General features: G+C 27.8%; 3 non-coding genes across 3 annotated transcripts; all 3 read left to right on the top strand.

Annotated features, from left to right (window-relative positions):
• Positions 1–2,582: 2,582 nt before the first annotated feature.
• Trnak-uuu lies at positions 2,583–2,655 on the top strand. The gene has a single exon. It is a non-coding gene; the product is annotated as a tRNA-Lys (tRNA).
• A 615-nt stretch (positions 2,656–3,270) lies between these two features.
• On the top strand, positions 3,271–3,343 carry Trnak-uuu. The gene has a single exon. It is a non-coding gene; the product is annotated as a tRNA-Lys (tRNA).
• A 3,548-nt stretch (positions 3,344–6,891) lies between these two features.
• Trnak-uuu lies at positions 6,892–6,964 on the top strand. Its single transcript has one exon. It is a non-coding gene; the product is annotated as a tRNA-Lys (tRNA).
• The last annotated feature ends 9,909 nt before the right edge of the window (positions 6,965–16,873 follow it).

Below are 16,873 nucleotides of genomic sequence, written 5' to 3'. Positions count from 1 at the left end.
GTATGTGTAGTAATTTTTTTTGCTGTCTTCGAAATATTTAGTTATGACTCTAAAATTGTTTTCAGTGTCGATTTGGATTTTGGTTTCGTGTATATTGCCCCTAGTTATAGGAACAATATGAAAAGTATTATTTCCAATCAGACTTGCAAGGATTGTAACTAGCTTATTTGAGCTGCGTTCACGCAAGTAGATTGGAGGCGGTTTAAAATTTTTGTTAATAAGCTGATTAGCTTCATCTGTAGTTTCAGCTAATTCAGCAAATCTATTGCCAGAAAGAATGTTTGTAGTTGCACTATCTTTGATAGTTTTAGTTATTTTAGCACCTTTTGAATTGCTTTTTTTGGTTTGGACCTTTATTTTATTTTTTGGACTCGCTAAGTCGGAAAATGCAAGCGAAGTTGCTGAAGGTGCAATGTTTGACAAGCATTTATTTGCATTAACATTGCATAATATTTACAATCTTTTTAATTTTAATTCGAGCACCTTATTCAAAATAAATACAACGATTTAGACTGCTCGGCAAGTATTCTACTCTGGACTATTGTATTGGAATTAAAATTTATATTAAATAATTGTTATAAAAGGTATATAACTGAAAATGTTTTTTTTTAATAATAATATTTTACTGTGAGATTATCACAAATTATAGAAAATGTACATATATGTTCAGACAATACTTTTTAGTAGTGATTTTTTATTTAATTAATACCTTTATTCTTTTGCAATCCCAAATAATTAGATATGTATGTTTTTCATGATTACTAAAGCATCTTTCGACACAATAATAAATGGTAAAAAAATACCGACTGACAATCCTGCGACCCTATGCTCCTCCAAGGAGTTAAGGAATCAATATATGTATATACATATGTAATCCTACAGATCAGAGTGGTACAACTTTTTCTTTAATATAGTTTTAAGATTATTATTGTTTTGTAACTATTACTATTTCAAAAATAAAATATACAATAAAAAGTAAAAAACAGTAAATCACACCAACTATTTATTTTCTTTAACCTCATCGAATGTTTCGACTGAAAATATTACTATGGTATATCTATATTATTTTAGGGGATCAAGATATCAATCTATGTCCATTAGACTTTAGGTACTAGATTGGGATTTTTTTTATTCTATTTTTTTCATTCTATTTTTTTTATTCTATTTTTCTATATTTATTTGTTTATTTAAAAAAATATGTTTATATAATTTATAATATTCAAGTTCAGTATAAATAATATTTTCTCCAGCACTAAATTAACATATATAATTTATGTTAAAATTAAATAAGTCGGTTTAGAATAAGCAAAAATTTTAAAGAAAATAATTTTTTTATTATCACTCAGAAAATGTTTTCAATATATATATATAGAAAAAATGGGTTATAAATATATATATACAGATTATAATACAAGCATATTTACGTGAAGATATTACAAAAAGAAATTTAGTGACACCAGCCATGTTTAAGAAATTTTTTGTGACATTCCAAATTAATAAAAAGTAACATGCTAGCTGGTCTAGATTAGTCTTACAATTCTCAGTAGATGCTCATCAAACCAGTATAACTAAGGTAGCCATCAAAAATTATTGTGCAATTTTAATAAGCTACTCTGATCGTTTTTTTTTTTGTTTTCGCAGTAGGTGAAAGTATTGAAAGCCACCGTCTGAGACTTGAACCCAGTAAACCATTTCTTAGGAATGAATGACGAAGATTTTCAAAGCATTGTGGAAACATCATTCCAGTAATCAGGAGAGAGAGAAAACAGATAGACTTAGTACCTAGCGAACTAGATTCATCTAAGCCAGAAAGTAAGGACGTACATTAGGGAAACTGGGTTATAGAGAAAGGGGTTGGTCTGATCCAAACGATCTCAAGTGCGCATATAGCTATTTGAAGTAAAGTGACGCTCACATTCTGCATAATATTTTTTTTTCACAAATGCAAAGTGACTGAATGGCATAAGCAGTCAAAATTTGTTGGTTAAATATACTATATTTGCAATTATATATATGTATATATTAAATAAAAGATAATAATAACTTATGAGGAAGCTAATTGGTCATTTAAATAAAAACAAAAAAAAATACTTTATTATTTATATTTAAAACAAATTAAGCTATAATTAGTAAGACTGTAAGACCGATATAATAACCGATAAAAGTATTTATCAGTCCATCTATACATTTAATAATAAGTAAGTAAGACTGATATAATAACCAATAAAAGTATTTATCACTCCATCTGTACATTTTTCGGTTTTCAGTTACATATTCCCAAACAGTATTGTTAATGTATACTGTTTAACATGAAGGTATATTATTACCTTTAAGATAAGCGGGAGTTGTCTGTAGTTGCATATACCACGTGTTAATTCCATGTTGCGACACATTTAATGATTAATTAACAATGTTTATTCAAACATTTTTAGTGAATGATTAAAACTCAAATATAATTGTTAATATTTAAAACAATTTAAGAAAATTTATATTTAATAAATTACTTTTAAATATATTTCTTTTGAAATAATATTTAAAGTGGCATGGTTTCAAATTCACTTTCTGACAACCATACGGCATGTGCCCGGGTAGCTCAGTCGGTAGAGCATTGGACTTTTAATCCAAGGGTCCAGGGTTCAAGTCCCTGCTCGGGCGTTCTAATTTTTTTTAAATTAATATAAAAATTAAATAAATAGATGAATAAATTTGATTATAAATTTTCTATTCGGATAAACGTATTTGTTTAGAAATTTACTTTGAATAAATAAATAAGAACAAATGTATGTAAAATCAAGTAAATAATTTGTAGCAAATAATGTGTAGCAAAAGTGCTTCTTGTGCAATAACCATGTTTACTTATATACTTTTTATTCCTTTTACTTGTAGTTCGAAGGATTTCTTAAATTTTTATTTATTACAATACTATAACAGGTTTCTTGCTAATAATTACATTTGTTATGCATAACATATTCAAATATACAGAGTTTAATTCTAAATATTATATTAATCATTATTATTATTTTTCTCCACTGTGAAAAGCAACAACAAAATGTGTTAAGACTTACTGATATAAGACAATATGAGAGAAGTTTATCAACTTTAGTGTTTACCTAAAATGCTGTGAATATTCAATACTTTTGGCTAGTAATTCATGTCTTTTTATTTTTTTAATTATTTTTAATTATTAAATTAGAATTGCAATGTTTAATTAGAATCATAAAAATATATTATATGTCAGTGAATAATGTGGTTTGTCAACGATTGAAATATGCCCGGGTAGCTCAGTCGGTAGAGCATTGGACTTTTAATCCAAGGGTCCAGGGTTCAAGTCCCTGCTCGGGCGATTAATTTTTTTTATTATTTTTATTAGTTTAATTTCTTTTATATTAAAATGAATATATATATATATTATATTGATATAATTTTGTTGAAATCTTTTACATTCAATTATTGTTCTTGGCTCTATGAGGCTTGGCGGCCTTCCAAATCAGATGCGATACAACAACAGCCTAAACTAAACACTTAAGTGTTACTTACTATAATTGTGCATTGGTTCTAAGAGCAAGATTTTACTGTCGTAACTTAACTCTTACACACTCAACTTAATGAATTTATGAATCTATTTTCATACCAAATCCATATAAACTTGAGCTGTTCCATAAGTTTAAGTGTAAATATAGTTAATTGTCTACTTGAGGCTAAACTTGGTTAGGTTAGGTGGGAATGGCGGCCTGGCAAACCAAAATTCACTTCAACACAAACAATGACGCGATGTGATACTACAATAGCCTGAATTAAACATTTATTTACATTATAAGCACAATATCAAACACAAGTGTTACTAACTGTAAGTGTGCATTGGCTTTTAGAACTGATTTTACAGTCGTAACTTAGTCCTACAACTTACAACTTTCCACTTTCCTTGTTTAGGCAGTTTTGCTCATTAGGCCACTAATGTGTAATTTACCAAACAAAGTGCTTTAATGTAAACGAGCTCATTATAAATAAATCAACTGATTTAAAAATGTAAAATGCAACTAAATTTTTCACAAGGGAAATTACTAATATTTGAAATATTTGTCATATGTTTTTTATGTAAAATGTGAACAAAAGAGTCATTTCATGTGCATAAGTCAGCTTATGTTAATGGAAACGATCAAATCTTAATTTCATTAACATAAGCAGTTTTAGCTGCAATGGAAACATAATATTAGGGTCGTGTGCGAATTAGGCTAAGTTGCTTAAATATGTCTAAAATCAGTGTTAGGTCAGGTTTGACTGCGAAAGTGGTCCTAAATCAATTAAAATTAAAAAATTACAATTAAAACTAAAAAATTGCCTAACTGTTCTTTAAATAGTATTAGTAGTAAATAGTATTTATGTAGTATCTTTATGTAATAGAAAATATTAAGTGAAAATTATTCTTAAATATTTTTTCCATACACACAAAAAATTATATATTTATTCTAATTAAATCCTATGTAATAAATAAGAAATTTTTTACATATTTCTATGGAATTTAATTTGGCAGAAGTACGTAATATAGCCTCTGTTCGGAAACGATGTTACATCTAAAAGTTACTTTGCGGCCCTTGACTATTGGTACATGGAAGGAAAATTCTTATTGTAGCCAATAAAAATTTGTTTTTCGCTGAAAGTAGAAATTAAAATTTTGTCATAAAACTGGCGTTTTTTGGCTTCTATCCAAATGACCTATTAAAATAAAAATGTTAAGAATTTACTCACATTGAAAAAAAATCAGAACTTAAAATTGGTGAAGAAAAACCTCTCGTTGCTTCGAAAATTTAAATAAACAAAATTTAGTATTGGACTAGCTCCAATGTCGAAGCACTAATATCCTTTACAGACGTATTTATGCTATAAATCAATAATATGCTAATTTTTCAACAAATTCTTTTTATTAAAATATTTAAAATTATTTTTATTCTATTAAGTATCAAGTATTACTTAGGACGTGTGCGAGTTAGGCTAAGTTGATGCTAAATCAAAAAGGATATTTTTTGGGATTTTTTGCACTGCACACATTTAGCCATTTATCAACACGTATCGACACATCACTACATTATCGGCACAACTTAGAATTTCCCTAATTTAGAACGCAACTTAGCCTGACTCGCACACGTCCTTAGTATACTAATTAGGTATATTAAGCATTTTACTAAGTAGATATATTTGTCTCTTCTTTATCTGTGAATCGCTTTTTCCTAATATGTGCTGCGATGGTTCAGATTCTTTATCGCAGAATCTGTACCTTGAGCTTGACGCAATACCTTTGTTGCTCAAGTAACATTCTAAATCTGTTTTTGGATAGAAAAGTACAGAATTGAGATATTTTGCTATTGCAGTTCCATGATAATATATTGGATTATACTAAAGGTAGAATATTTAAAAAAAATTGAGTTCATTTTATTTGGTGTAATATTATTAATAATTTCATACACGGTGGCGACTCAACTCTTTAGGAGCACCCGTTCTTAAGGATCTTAATCAATCACAAGACCGCCCACTTAACAAAATTTTTAGCTTCGCCAAAGGTGGTTTTAAATCCTGAGTTTGCCTCTATATACACAATAAGCCAATAAGCCCTTATGGATCCGCTAGGGTTTGCCAGTATAACCTAACCTAACTAACTTATTTATAATTTCTAAGACTGCAAATAAACAAATAAAAAATAATTATATCTGACAAATCTTAATTTGTTATATTTTTTTTCGATAGGTTTTTCAGTTCAGTGCCTTTCTATTAAACAAGTCGATATTATTGACAGCACAATTACTTCTATTGGATTAGTTGTAAGATAAAAAATTATTTGCAGTCTTCTCTAAAGCGTGAAAGACATTTCTAATTACAAATTTAAAAATTAATTATATATTTATTAACTTAAACTTAAATTACTTAAATAATATATTATAATATTACTTATATACTAATAATACATACATGTATATAAAAAATAATGCATCTGTGTAATAGATGCAACCCAACTATATTTAACCAGTGAGTAAAATTTACTATTAAATACTATATGCTTCACGGCGAAGCATATATTCAAGGCGATTTAGACGAACCATACCTATATAAAACAAAGTCTAACCACGGCGAATTAGCTATAGTCTTTAAAAAGACATAGAAATCGAGGCATACTTAATTGAATGGATTCGTATGGAACCAGTAACCAGTATTGGTAAGTAACCAGTAAGTAAAGAGTAACCCAAATACTACAATCATTGTGCTTCTTGACCTGATTCAAAATTAGAAAACAGAAGGGAAGAGAAGCAGAATACAGCGATACACCAGAAGGGACTTAGATAAGTGAATTTTTTGAAGAAATCACTAAGATATTTAGTTGATTATTATTATCTATTATATATATTATGTTTATATATTATATCTTAATTATATGTTTTATATATATTATATATCTGTATTAAGTATTATTTATATTTGTTTGTATTTTTTTAATATATATATTATAGATTAATATATTTAACAATCAGATAATAGATGTAGAAACTTTATGCAACATAAAGATTTTAACTTTATAAACTTTTATATTATTTTTTTAAATATTATATTATAATATTGTAATTAATTTAATTGAAACAATGTAATTATAATTATGTTAATAAATTAATAATACAGATATTTCAATTTTGTAAGCAATATTTACAATATTTAAAATCGGGTCTATAAATAAATAATTTGAAGTGAAATTTTGCTTATGTTCGCTTTAAATTTTGGACTCTCTCCGAATTATGTATATTTTCGATTCTAGAATCTTCTGATATTATTTCTATTTCTAGACTTCTAGACAAGTATTAGAACTTACAGAACGTGAGGAAATGTCCATTGACCACGACCCCGCCATGTGCCCGGGTAGCTCAGTCGGTAGAGCATTGGACTTTTAATCCAAGGGTCCAGGGTTCAAGTCCCTGCTCGGGCGGCCCAATTTTTTTTTTAAATTTAGTTAATGAATATAAAAATTAAAATTTAAAAAATAGATTAAAAATATTATTAAATCAATTAGATGTTTTATTGATTTATGTATCTCGTGTCGTTAGCAACAAGCTTCGGTGCTTGGTGAAAATCAAGTTCTGTTGAGTTCTGTTAAGTTTATTATGTGTCTGAATTTTTAATTATTTACGAGAGCAGCGCAATTTAAGTTCGCATGCTGAAAGCCATTAAGGAAGTTAATTGTAAACTTTCACGTTGAGGTGAAAAATCAGTCCTGCGGAGTGGCAGAGATTGTTTGAGGATAAACATTTTCAACCTGTGGGGCTCATGCAAACAGAGGTTAGGCAATCGATGTGGAAAATGCAGCAAAAGGACTTTAATGCATTCGTTTTGACTTTGTTTCTATTATAGAGAAAAATAGTTATTTGCATTGCAATTTAAACATTTTTATTATAATTAAAAAAAATTATTAGGAAATCGTTATATCAAAGGGGTAAAAATTTTTATTGTAAATAATTTTAATTGTTTTATGTGTAAAAATGTTAATAGTATTAATTTTTTGTTATAAAAAAATGATTGTGTAAAAGTATCAATAATTTTCGTTTAGTAACTAAGTGATAAATTTTAACAGAATTCGAGTTGGATTTGGAGTCGAAATCTGTTTTAGTATTGAAACTATGCCGCAATTGAGGCCAAAACTACAACAAAATCCCAATAGAAATTAGTTGGTCGATAGTCGATGGTCGATAGTTAATCAAAGCCGTTTATATTGAACGAGGCATGCAAGTGGAAAAGGTGAGGAAAATATCTCGAAGTCTAATTAAACTCTCATGAAATTAGCACCTTCTATTTGCATTTCCACTTTGAGTTCGTTGAAACGCTCGAAATGTATCTGTAGTGGTGTCCATCGTTAGATAGATATTTGAGTCTTTTGTGCTATTCGAAAAATGCTGAGATACGGTTTAGAGTTTTGACACATTTCGGCATGTATTGACCGAGTTTGTATCTTCCATGCTCGCCACTCATTCGTATCTTATACTTTAATTGAACGTGAGAGTGTTGGGAAGATGTGGAAGTGGTAAGTGGACTAGAAAAATCAGTGTACGTCGTAGATACGTTCAATTAACATTTGTTATGAAAATTATTTTCATTGTATTGTATTTCTGGGTTTCTTTGCTGAGGTAGTAAATAATAAAAATGGAAACATTTTGTAAGTTCGTGCTAATAATTTAGGCAAACTGAAGAGTTAATGGCAGATTCGAATATTGGTCAAGATTACATTAAAAATCATTCAGTTCAGTTTGAAATTTTTGTATTCGTTTTTTTTTTCTCTACTCTAAATCCAGTAGAAACCGTTTTTTATTATTCAGTACACATAAATAATATTTCATTATGCAGTTTCAGTTTTTTTATGTATTTTGTACCTGGTAGTGAAATTTCAGGTAGTGATAGAGTTTTTCATGACAATAAAAGGAACAAATAGAAAAATATGAATGGTTATGATATCTACCATTTTTATTTTTGACACATATTTTACCTCTGACAATTAGAAAGTACACATAATATTTAAAGAAATAGATAAATTTCACAATTGTAAATATTTTCAAGGACATTCTATAAAATACAGATTGAGTCTGACTGCTTTTGTACAGTAAGGAAAAAAGAATTCGATATTCGAGAAATTTAAATGTAGTATTTAAATAAAATTTCTGAAGTAATTTTTTTTACATGATTTTAGATGAGAAAGTGACCATTTCTTCCAAAATCAAAGATAAAATCTTTTTCTTTGGTACATTAACTCTACCAGTGGAGTATAGGGCCTTAACGATCCCTTTGATGTAACGATCCCTTAGATGTCGTTCCATGAGTATTGCGTTGATGTTTGGCATAAATTTAAATAAGAATTTAAAAGCCTAATCTAATCTGGGAGTATGACATTCAGTTATGGTGGGTACTGTATTTCATTCCGTAATTTCGATTCTGTAAGATATTAACCGAAAACCAAAGGAAGATTCATAATGCCAAATATTTGTATCCAATTAGACTATACACAAGACCCTAAGTATTTTATGTGTCAAAAATAAAATGAAATGGTTTACAGAAAAGTATTTGATTAAGTAAGTATACATACAATTTATTGGCAATCGAACCTGACGATAAAATGATACTTCTCAAATGATATCACATACTTCAGTTGCAGAAATGTTAGCACAGTTTGGATCGGCAAAATATACCACAAATAGTCGTAGTAAGATTGTCTGCCAATAGAGCATCGGAACGCGCTTATGTCAGAGTGGCAATTGGTGAAAGAAGAGAACAGCGTAAAAAATGCTTTGGTACTGTATTTAACAATTCAAACACACCACTAATTTACGATTGGAAAAGACTGGTGAAGGATATAGAAAAAAAGAAAGATATAGTTGAGCAAGTACTGGTCTATCACGGACCAGTTATGCCAAGAATGATGACAATATATACTTGTATAGTATCTATGAAATATTCCATATTCCAATTTAAAAAAATGTACTTATATCAACATATTTCTGAACATAATTATTATTTAATATATTTCATTCTTACTTATTCGCTTAATTGATCATTACAAACGTATGGCAGTTTTGGGCATGTCCAATATTTTTCGTCAGTTTTCATTGGATTTTCAGACATTCACTAGAATTTTATTCTCGAAAACTTCTAAAAATAGTTCGGGATTGGTGATAGACATTTATAGACGATCCACAACTCGCTGGTTCTATCCACAAAACAGCAAATTGTAAATTGTTATTTTACTGGAACGAGAGTGGTATCAACTTCTGAATTACCTATTGAACTAAAATGATTTTTAAGTTCATCTAGTGACTAATATTATTGTTTATGATAATGCTATTTCCAAGGTAGACAAAGTGGTTTACTACTTTAAAACCGTGGTTTGATTATCGACTGTAAAGTGAGATCTACAACTCTGGGATGGTGTGTTTGCCGTTAAGTCACTATTTATGAAATTTCATATGTGATTTGTATATTTAGTGTCTTATTAGAACAAGTGGTTATCCGCCATCATCCTTAAGCCCATCTCAGTACGAGTAAGTGTATAACTTAATAAGTAAGTGGTCGGTAATTAATTTGGTATATATACATTTATATCCGTAAAGGTCTTTTCAGTAAAGCCAAAACTATCATTATAAATTGTATTGTTTTTTTTAATTAAATTTTAATATATTATATTTATAAGTTAAATCGATGTTTGAAATTTTATTATCGAAATGAAACCCAATGTGTGTGTAAGAAATCATTTATTTCGAAACAATAATTGTTCAAATTGATGAGTGAAATTTTATCATAAAATTAATACCAAGTGATTTAAATTAAAATAAACCTTCTAATTGATAAGATAATTATTTATTTTAAGCTTTTTATTAATACTTACATTTTAATTTATAGAAATTACATTAAATGTTTTTGTTTGAACTGATGTATGATTTGAAATATCAGATTAAATATAAAAAAAAAATAAAAAAAATATTTTATATATAACATTCAATAATTACAAATTACTCATGAAAATATATATTTTGTTTCCAACGAAAATAATTATATTAATTAATAATATAATCTTAAGTGGTTTATAAAAAGTATATCGATTTCAAGGCAATTTTTTTTATTTTATATAATTATAATAATTAACATATTGATAAAAAAATGTATTACGTACGCATATAGAAATAATATAGTTTAAATAAAAATTGATACTATATTTAGTTTAATTTATTTATCATTTATATGATACAAATTATTGATATATAATATTAATAAAGATAATTAATTATATTAGTTTAACGCGTTCTATTAAAACATACATATATAATGATGAGATATTTATGAACTTAAAAAATGCAAACTTTATAAATTTGATAAACATAAATTAAATATTTAAATAATAAAATAAACACTTGTTTGATATCAAAAACTATATAATATAGTAATCTGAATTGATAACAAATATATCCTGCAATAAGTTAAATATTATTATTACAAAAAGTGAAACTCAAAATGATTATTAAAAAAATTATAATTATAATAATTATATAATTATAATAGTTAATATAATAAATAATAATAATATTTATAATTATAAGGAATAATAATATCAGACATATTAAGAAAATCTGGACAACCGCTTTTCTAATAATTCAATCATTCCTAGTTGTTTTTTTATTCCTTTAAAATTTTCCTTCTTTCTTACTTATGCATTCATAGTACAGTCTAAGATAGATTATTGTCAGATTCTTATTTCATCCCGAAATTTCCGAAAGATATTTAAATTCCGACATATATGTATATATATATGAATAAGATTTTTTGTATTTTAAATTACATTATTACAACTTCTTAGTTCATAAGTTTAACATTCTTGAAGATTGTCGAATGTAAGTAGATGGGTAGTCATAGTGGAAATAGAAAAATAATTCTTCTCAATTAGCTAAGAAAATGTTTTGATTCTACATTCCTCACATAATTGTGAGTAGAAAGATGAGCATATTATAACCAGGCGGATAAATTGATAGTTGCAAATATCTAGCCAATACTAATGTTCGACATATTGCCAAATGGGCGATAAAGTTAAAGATGTGAAAGAATGGAGCGCCCAATACCTTAAGCCTAGTTCTGAACAAACCTGGATAGAGACATAACAGATGTGTCGGTGATTTCATTTCGAGCACTTGTCGGACGTACTTATCTGCAATGAAATCGACACAATTTATGTCTAATTGAATTATATGAATTAAGATTTTCTTAGTCCTTGTGTGAAGAAACGTAACAAGCTGAATCTTGTCCTTCTTCAGTTCTTATTTAAAAATATCCCAGCTTTTATTGAGAATTTTTGAGCCTTGAATTCTTTATCTACTAGTTTTCTACGGAAGTATTACAAAAAGTTAGAAATTCTGTTTTCTTTAACTAAGTTGAAATATAATTTGCTTCATAGGTATTGAAAAAAAAGTGCTTTTTATACTGGGATAGTAGGAGTAGGATTGGAGAATTCTAATCCAAAATAGAGAATTTTGCTCTTAATATTTTATTTTACAATCAGTTTTCAAGTAAATAACAAAAATAAATAGACTCTTGTCTGTCTAAGAGTGGATAAATTATTAATTACATAAATTAGTATTTAATTAGCGATCATATAGATATAAATGTGGATGACAAATTAATAGAAAATAATTTTTTTTTCGATTATAGTTAAAGAAACAACAGTTCCAATGTCAGCAAAAATATATATGCCACTTAGAAGGTTAGCAATTATATATATATACATATATTTCTTTTTAGAAATTTATATAAACTATATGACCATACAGAAAAAATAACCGAAAAAAAACAAACTGGGATAGCTTAAAAATGTTTGCTGTAAAAATTCTGAGATTTAAAAAAATAGATCTTTACAGAAGACAGCTGGAGTAAGCAGATGTAACACAGGAAGATGAAGTGCAAGGGTAATCACCTCTAGCAGTAGCGGGGCTATCGGTGTGGCTTCACACTGATGGAAATCTTAAATGACTTGTAGGGACCGTATCTCGAAATAATACTAGCGTAAATCCAAGGTCTCTAGAAATGAGGATAAGGGACTTAGTGCAAGCGAGTCGGGCACTCACTTTCCGGGGCGCTGTATTGTGTTCAGTGCGTAGGCATTCCACCCCTCTTTGCGCAAAATATAAAACAAAATAAAAATATATATCTGTACAATATATCTATGTATATCGCCAACGTTTCGAATTTTATTTGTTTTCTTTCTCTGGACGGAGAATTACTGTAAGATGTCTGTGATATAAATTTAGATAACTGTATACAATAAAAATTAAAAATTGAAACAATCATTATTTTGTTTATTTTAAAGAAATAAAAATCTTACATATTAAATTTAAAAACTAAAATATATAATTTTAATTTTTCAAAATGGATTAAAAATAAACTGATCAAAATATATTAGATTGAGAAATGATATATACCAATATTCAAATTATTTATTGTTATTTAAAGAAAAAAAAACATAAAAAATAAACTCAAACTATTAATTTAATTAATTTCCAAAGATATTTCATTCGATTTCTGATTTCTGATCTCTTATTTATGTTTTTTCAAAGCATACATTACTGCGCGCATGTTTGTTCAATTTTGTTTTTGTTTTGAATAATGTCATCCTTAATATGTGAATTAGCTTTTTGGACTACAATGCAGTGGAGTTTCTATAGTCAACAACTTTTAAACAGTCTGATTAATGAGGCTTTAAATTACGCCACTTTGATTTTCATTCTTAATGTATGCCTAAAAAAGATGAAAAAACAACGAGAAATAATAGCAATAACACAACAATAGCAACAACAAGAGCAGCAACTTAAACAACAACAATGCAATACACATGTGAGAGCAAAAATAAAAGCGTTTCATTGACACCACGTACACACACACACACACACACACACGCATGCACAAACGAACTAAAAAGACCTTAAAAATGGTTACTAAAAAACTCTAACTTCATGTCCTTGCAAACAATCAACAAAAGTACAAAATTAAATTTCCTCACTGCCAGCATACACAATACCCAATACCCAATACCCAGAAACACATCATACATACACAATTGCATGTATGTATGAACGTGTGATGTGGTATGCGTGTGTGGATTTAAGCAAATACATTCCACACACACACACCAAACGAGTGTCTAAACTGGATTTGCACAAGCAATTCTTGTACGTCTTTTTAGGTTTGGAATGAATTTTCATTTTAGTTGAATAGTCAACATTGAAGAAGATGGTACGTAGACGGACAGCAAAGATCAAAAGTGGAAAAGAGAGAGTGGATGTCCTGAGACATCCAAATATTGTGTGGCAGACATTTTTTAATTTAAATTTGATTTAATAAACAAATGTAAAATTATGCAAAAACGGTTTAAAATTAAAAAAAAATTAATGTGAATCAATGAAAATGCAGAAGTAATTTTTTTTTTTTAACAAAAATTTTATTTAATTGCAACCAAGGAAAATTGACGGATTTTGGAAAACATTTTGAATGTAAGCAGACGGCAAATTTAAAGGATTTTCTTTACTATTACGATTCGATTTGGTGATTTTAATGTGGTAAGTTATTTTTTAAAAAATAATAAGAATTGTTTTCAGTTTAAAAATGTTTGTTTGAAAATATTTGCAAAAAACGAAGTGATTATGATTTCAAATAAGCAAATAAAAAAGCGTATGAAATAAAATGTTGGGAGAAGTTTTAATTAGCGCATGCGCTACGCCTTTTGCTATGTGTCCCCATTGCCGATGTCTGTAGTTTTCCCGGAAATACATAAACGCTTTTCATCCACTTTTCATAATAATTTTGTAATGTGTAGCATTTTTGGGTATTACAGTGCTTTCTTCGCAGCAGTGATAATAATGACGACGACGAAAGCACCATGAACAAGTTCCACCCAAAGCGCATTATACATAAACATTTTAACCCATTTTTGTTTGCTGCTGAAATTCGTGATATGATTTCAAAATCACAATGAGTTTTTTTTTTTTGGTTGGGTTTTCAAAACATATACACACAAGACATATTTTGAGTTTTTGGGCGTAGTGAGGATAGAGTCAATATTTCTTAAACATAATTAAAATATGATAATTAATTTTTTAATTAAATCGAATATTTTATTTTAGTACAGCACTCGATATATAATATAAAGCAAGTTATAGAGATCTTCAAACTCGGTTTTGAGTGTGTTAAATAAAATTGTGGCACATATTCACTTTTTATCCGAAACACCTGTCTTCAATTTAGAAATCATCACGATGGGTGTTAATAGCAAAAAAAAAATATAATAAATAAAATGAACTTTTTGCAACCCTGCCATTTGACACTTTTATCTCCACGTCTATTTCATCCAATTGTACTTACAACCGCTACGCTTCGTATGTCTCGCTTAGTATGTGCAAGTGTGTGAGTTGGTGCGTGTACGATGCACACATGTATAAGCAGCTTGTGTGCAATATGGCGCAGCACACATATTACGACAAACCCGAGCGAGTTTTATATGAAGAACCCATTTTTTAGGTAAGGTCATTTAGACAAAAGTGCGTCTGCCAACTGAGTGCGTGAGCATAGGATGCGGGGTTGGCACAATTGTGCGTCCATATTATCACACAAAAAAAAACATTGTTTTCGATGAATTAAAACTACTACAGCTACATACACTCTACACATACTCTGCATTATGGGTCGCTTCTGAGATTCTGCTGAAGCAACGACAACTCTTCCAGCATTAAATTAGGTTAAAGTTAAAATTAATAGAGTAAAGCTGCATATTCCTTAAGTGCAATAATATTCTAAAGATAGCCGCACCCATCTTATAATGCTTAAAGTATATATAATATTTTTATCACTTATTAAGCAAAATATATATGTATATATATTATGGAGAGGTTTTTGGAACAGTAGTGAATTACAACACTAAAATTTCATTTTAATATTTTAATTAATTGAATTTTGGGCTGACTATACAGCTGTTTCGAGTATTGCCAAATACCTGTCAACTGTGGTCTTGGAAATTATATATATTTACACATATACCTATAATATTGTGAGTTAAAAGTTAAACAAAATTATTATTAAAATTTTAATATAAAGCATTTTCAGTTCCTTCAAATCTTTACGATTTGTGAGTAAACTTTTGTAGTAATAATAATTGAAATTAATCAAAGAGATTGAAAGACCCTGTTCTATATAAAGAACGAAGTATGTTTAAATTATTTTCAATATTTTTATATTTTTATTTTAAAAATATAGCGTTTCAACTAAAATTATTTTAAAAGTTCAACACTTCTTTTGCTAAAACATTTGTGAAATAGTTTATTTATAAATTTTTTTATAAATTTATTTTTTTATTATATTTTATAATATATACATAAAATGTATAATATATGTTTCATATTTTTTTATTAATTTTTTTAATATTGATATAGAGGTTTCGAAAAGTAATGAACTACAACATTTTTTTTATTTTAAAATTTTAAGTTTCTTTTATTATTTTTTATTTTGTAACTAATTAGAATAATTTAGTATTTAAAATTGCAAAATTTTAAAAATACTAGAAAAAGTTTTAAATAGTTACCAACTGTGCTTTATTACGATTTGTTTAAATTGAAAATTGCACAATAGATTAAAATTTCCGGAGAGCCATATCACATATATTAATAGCCTAGTGTAATATGAAAAATGTATACAAAAAACGTTAAAGATAAAAAAACACAACCATTTGAGAGTATTTCTAATAAAAAATGTATGTATGATAATTCAATATGCGGTACAGTAGAGTAAACACAAAACTAGAACACTGCAGATCTTTGCACTCAACAAGAACATATAAATCACTTATAGGAACAGAAATAGAGAGGTCCAGATAAATTTACCGAATAAACAGACAGCAATTGGTTTGGGTCCCTCCACTCTTAACATAACCCACATAAAGTCGTTATATTAAAAATTATTACATTTCATATATATATTATTACATTTCGTGACGTCATGAATTTCATGTAATTTAAATTGCACTGTTATAGAATGATAACGATGCAAAAAGTGAAATAATAGAATGAAATCAAACTATTAACAGAACATATTTATCGATAGTTAGAACAGTCAAGTAAAGATTACTATTTTATCTCGGCTAAAAAGCTGCAAAGCCATCATAATATTGAGTCTTCTTAGTTAGCTTAGTATTTGCTAAGTACCAACTAATAACCAATCACAACTAAGTACCAACTAATTATAAACTAAAATGCTGATTTCCCGACACTCCCATTTGAGTTAAAATAAATATTTTGAGCAAATTTTCTCCGTATACTATGCTTCAATA

The sequence above is a fragment of the Teleopsis dalmanni genome, chromosome 2 (genome assembly GCF_002237135.1).
Source record: "Teleopsis dalmanni isolate 2A chromosome 2, ASM223713v2, whole genome shotgun sequence".
NCBI classification, from domain to species: Eukaryota; Metazoa; Arthropoda; class Insecta; order Diptera; family Diopsidae; genus Teleopsis; species Teleopsis dalmanni.
The sequence above is the reverse complement of the archived record's forward strand: the minus strand, read 5'-3'. Positions and strand labels throughout refer to the sequence as shown.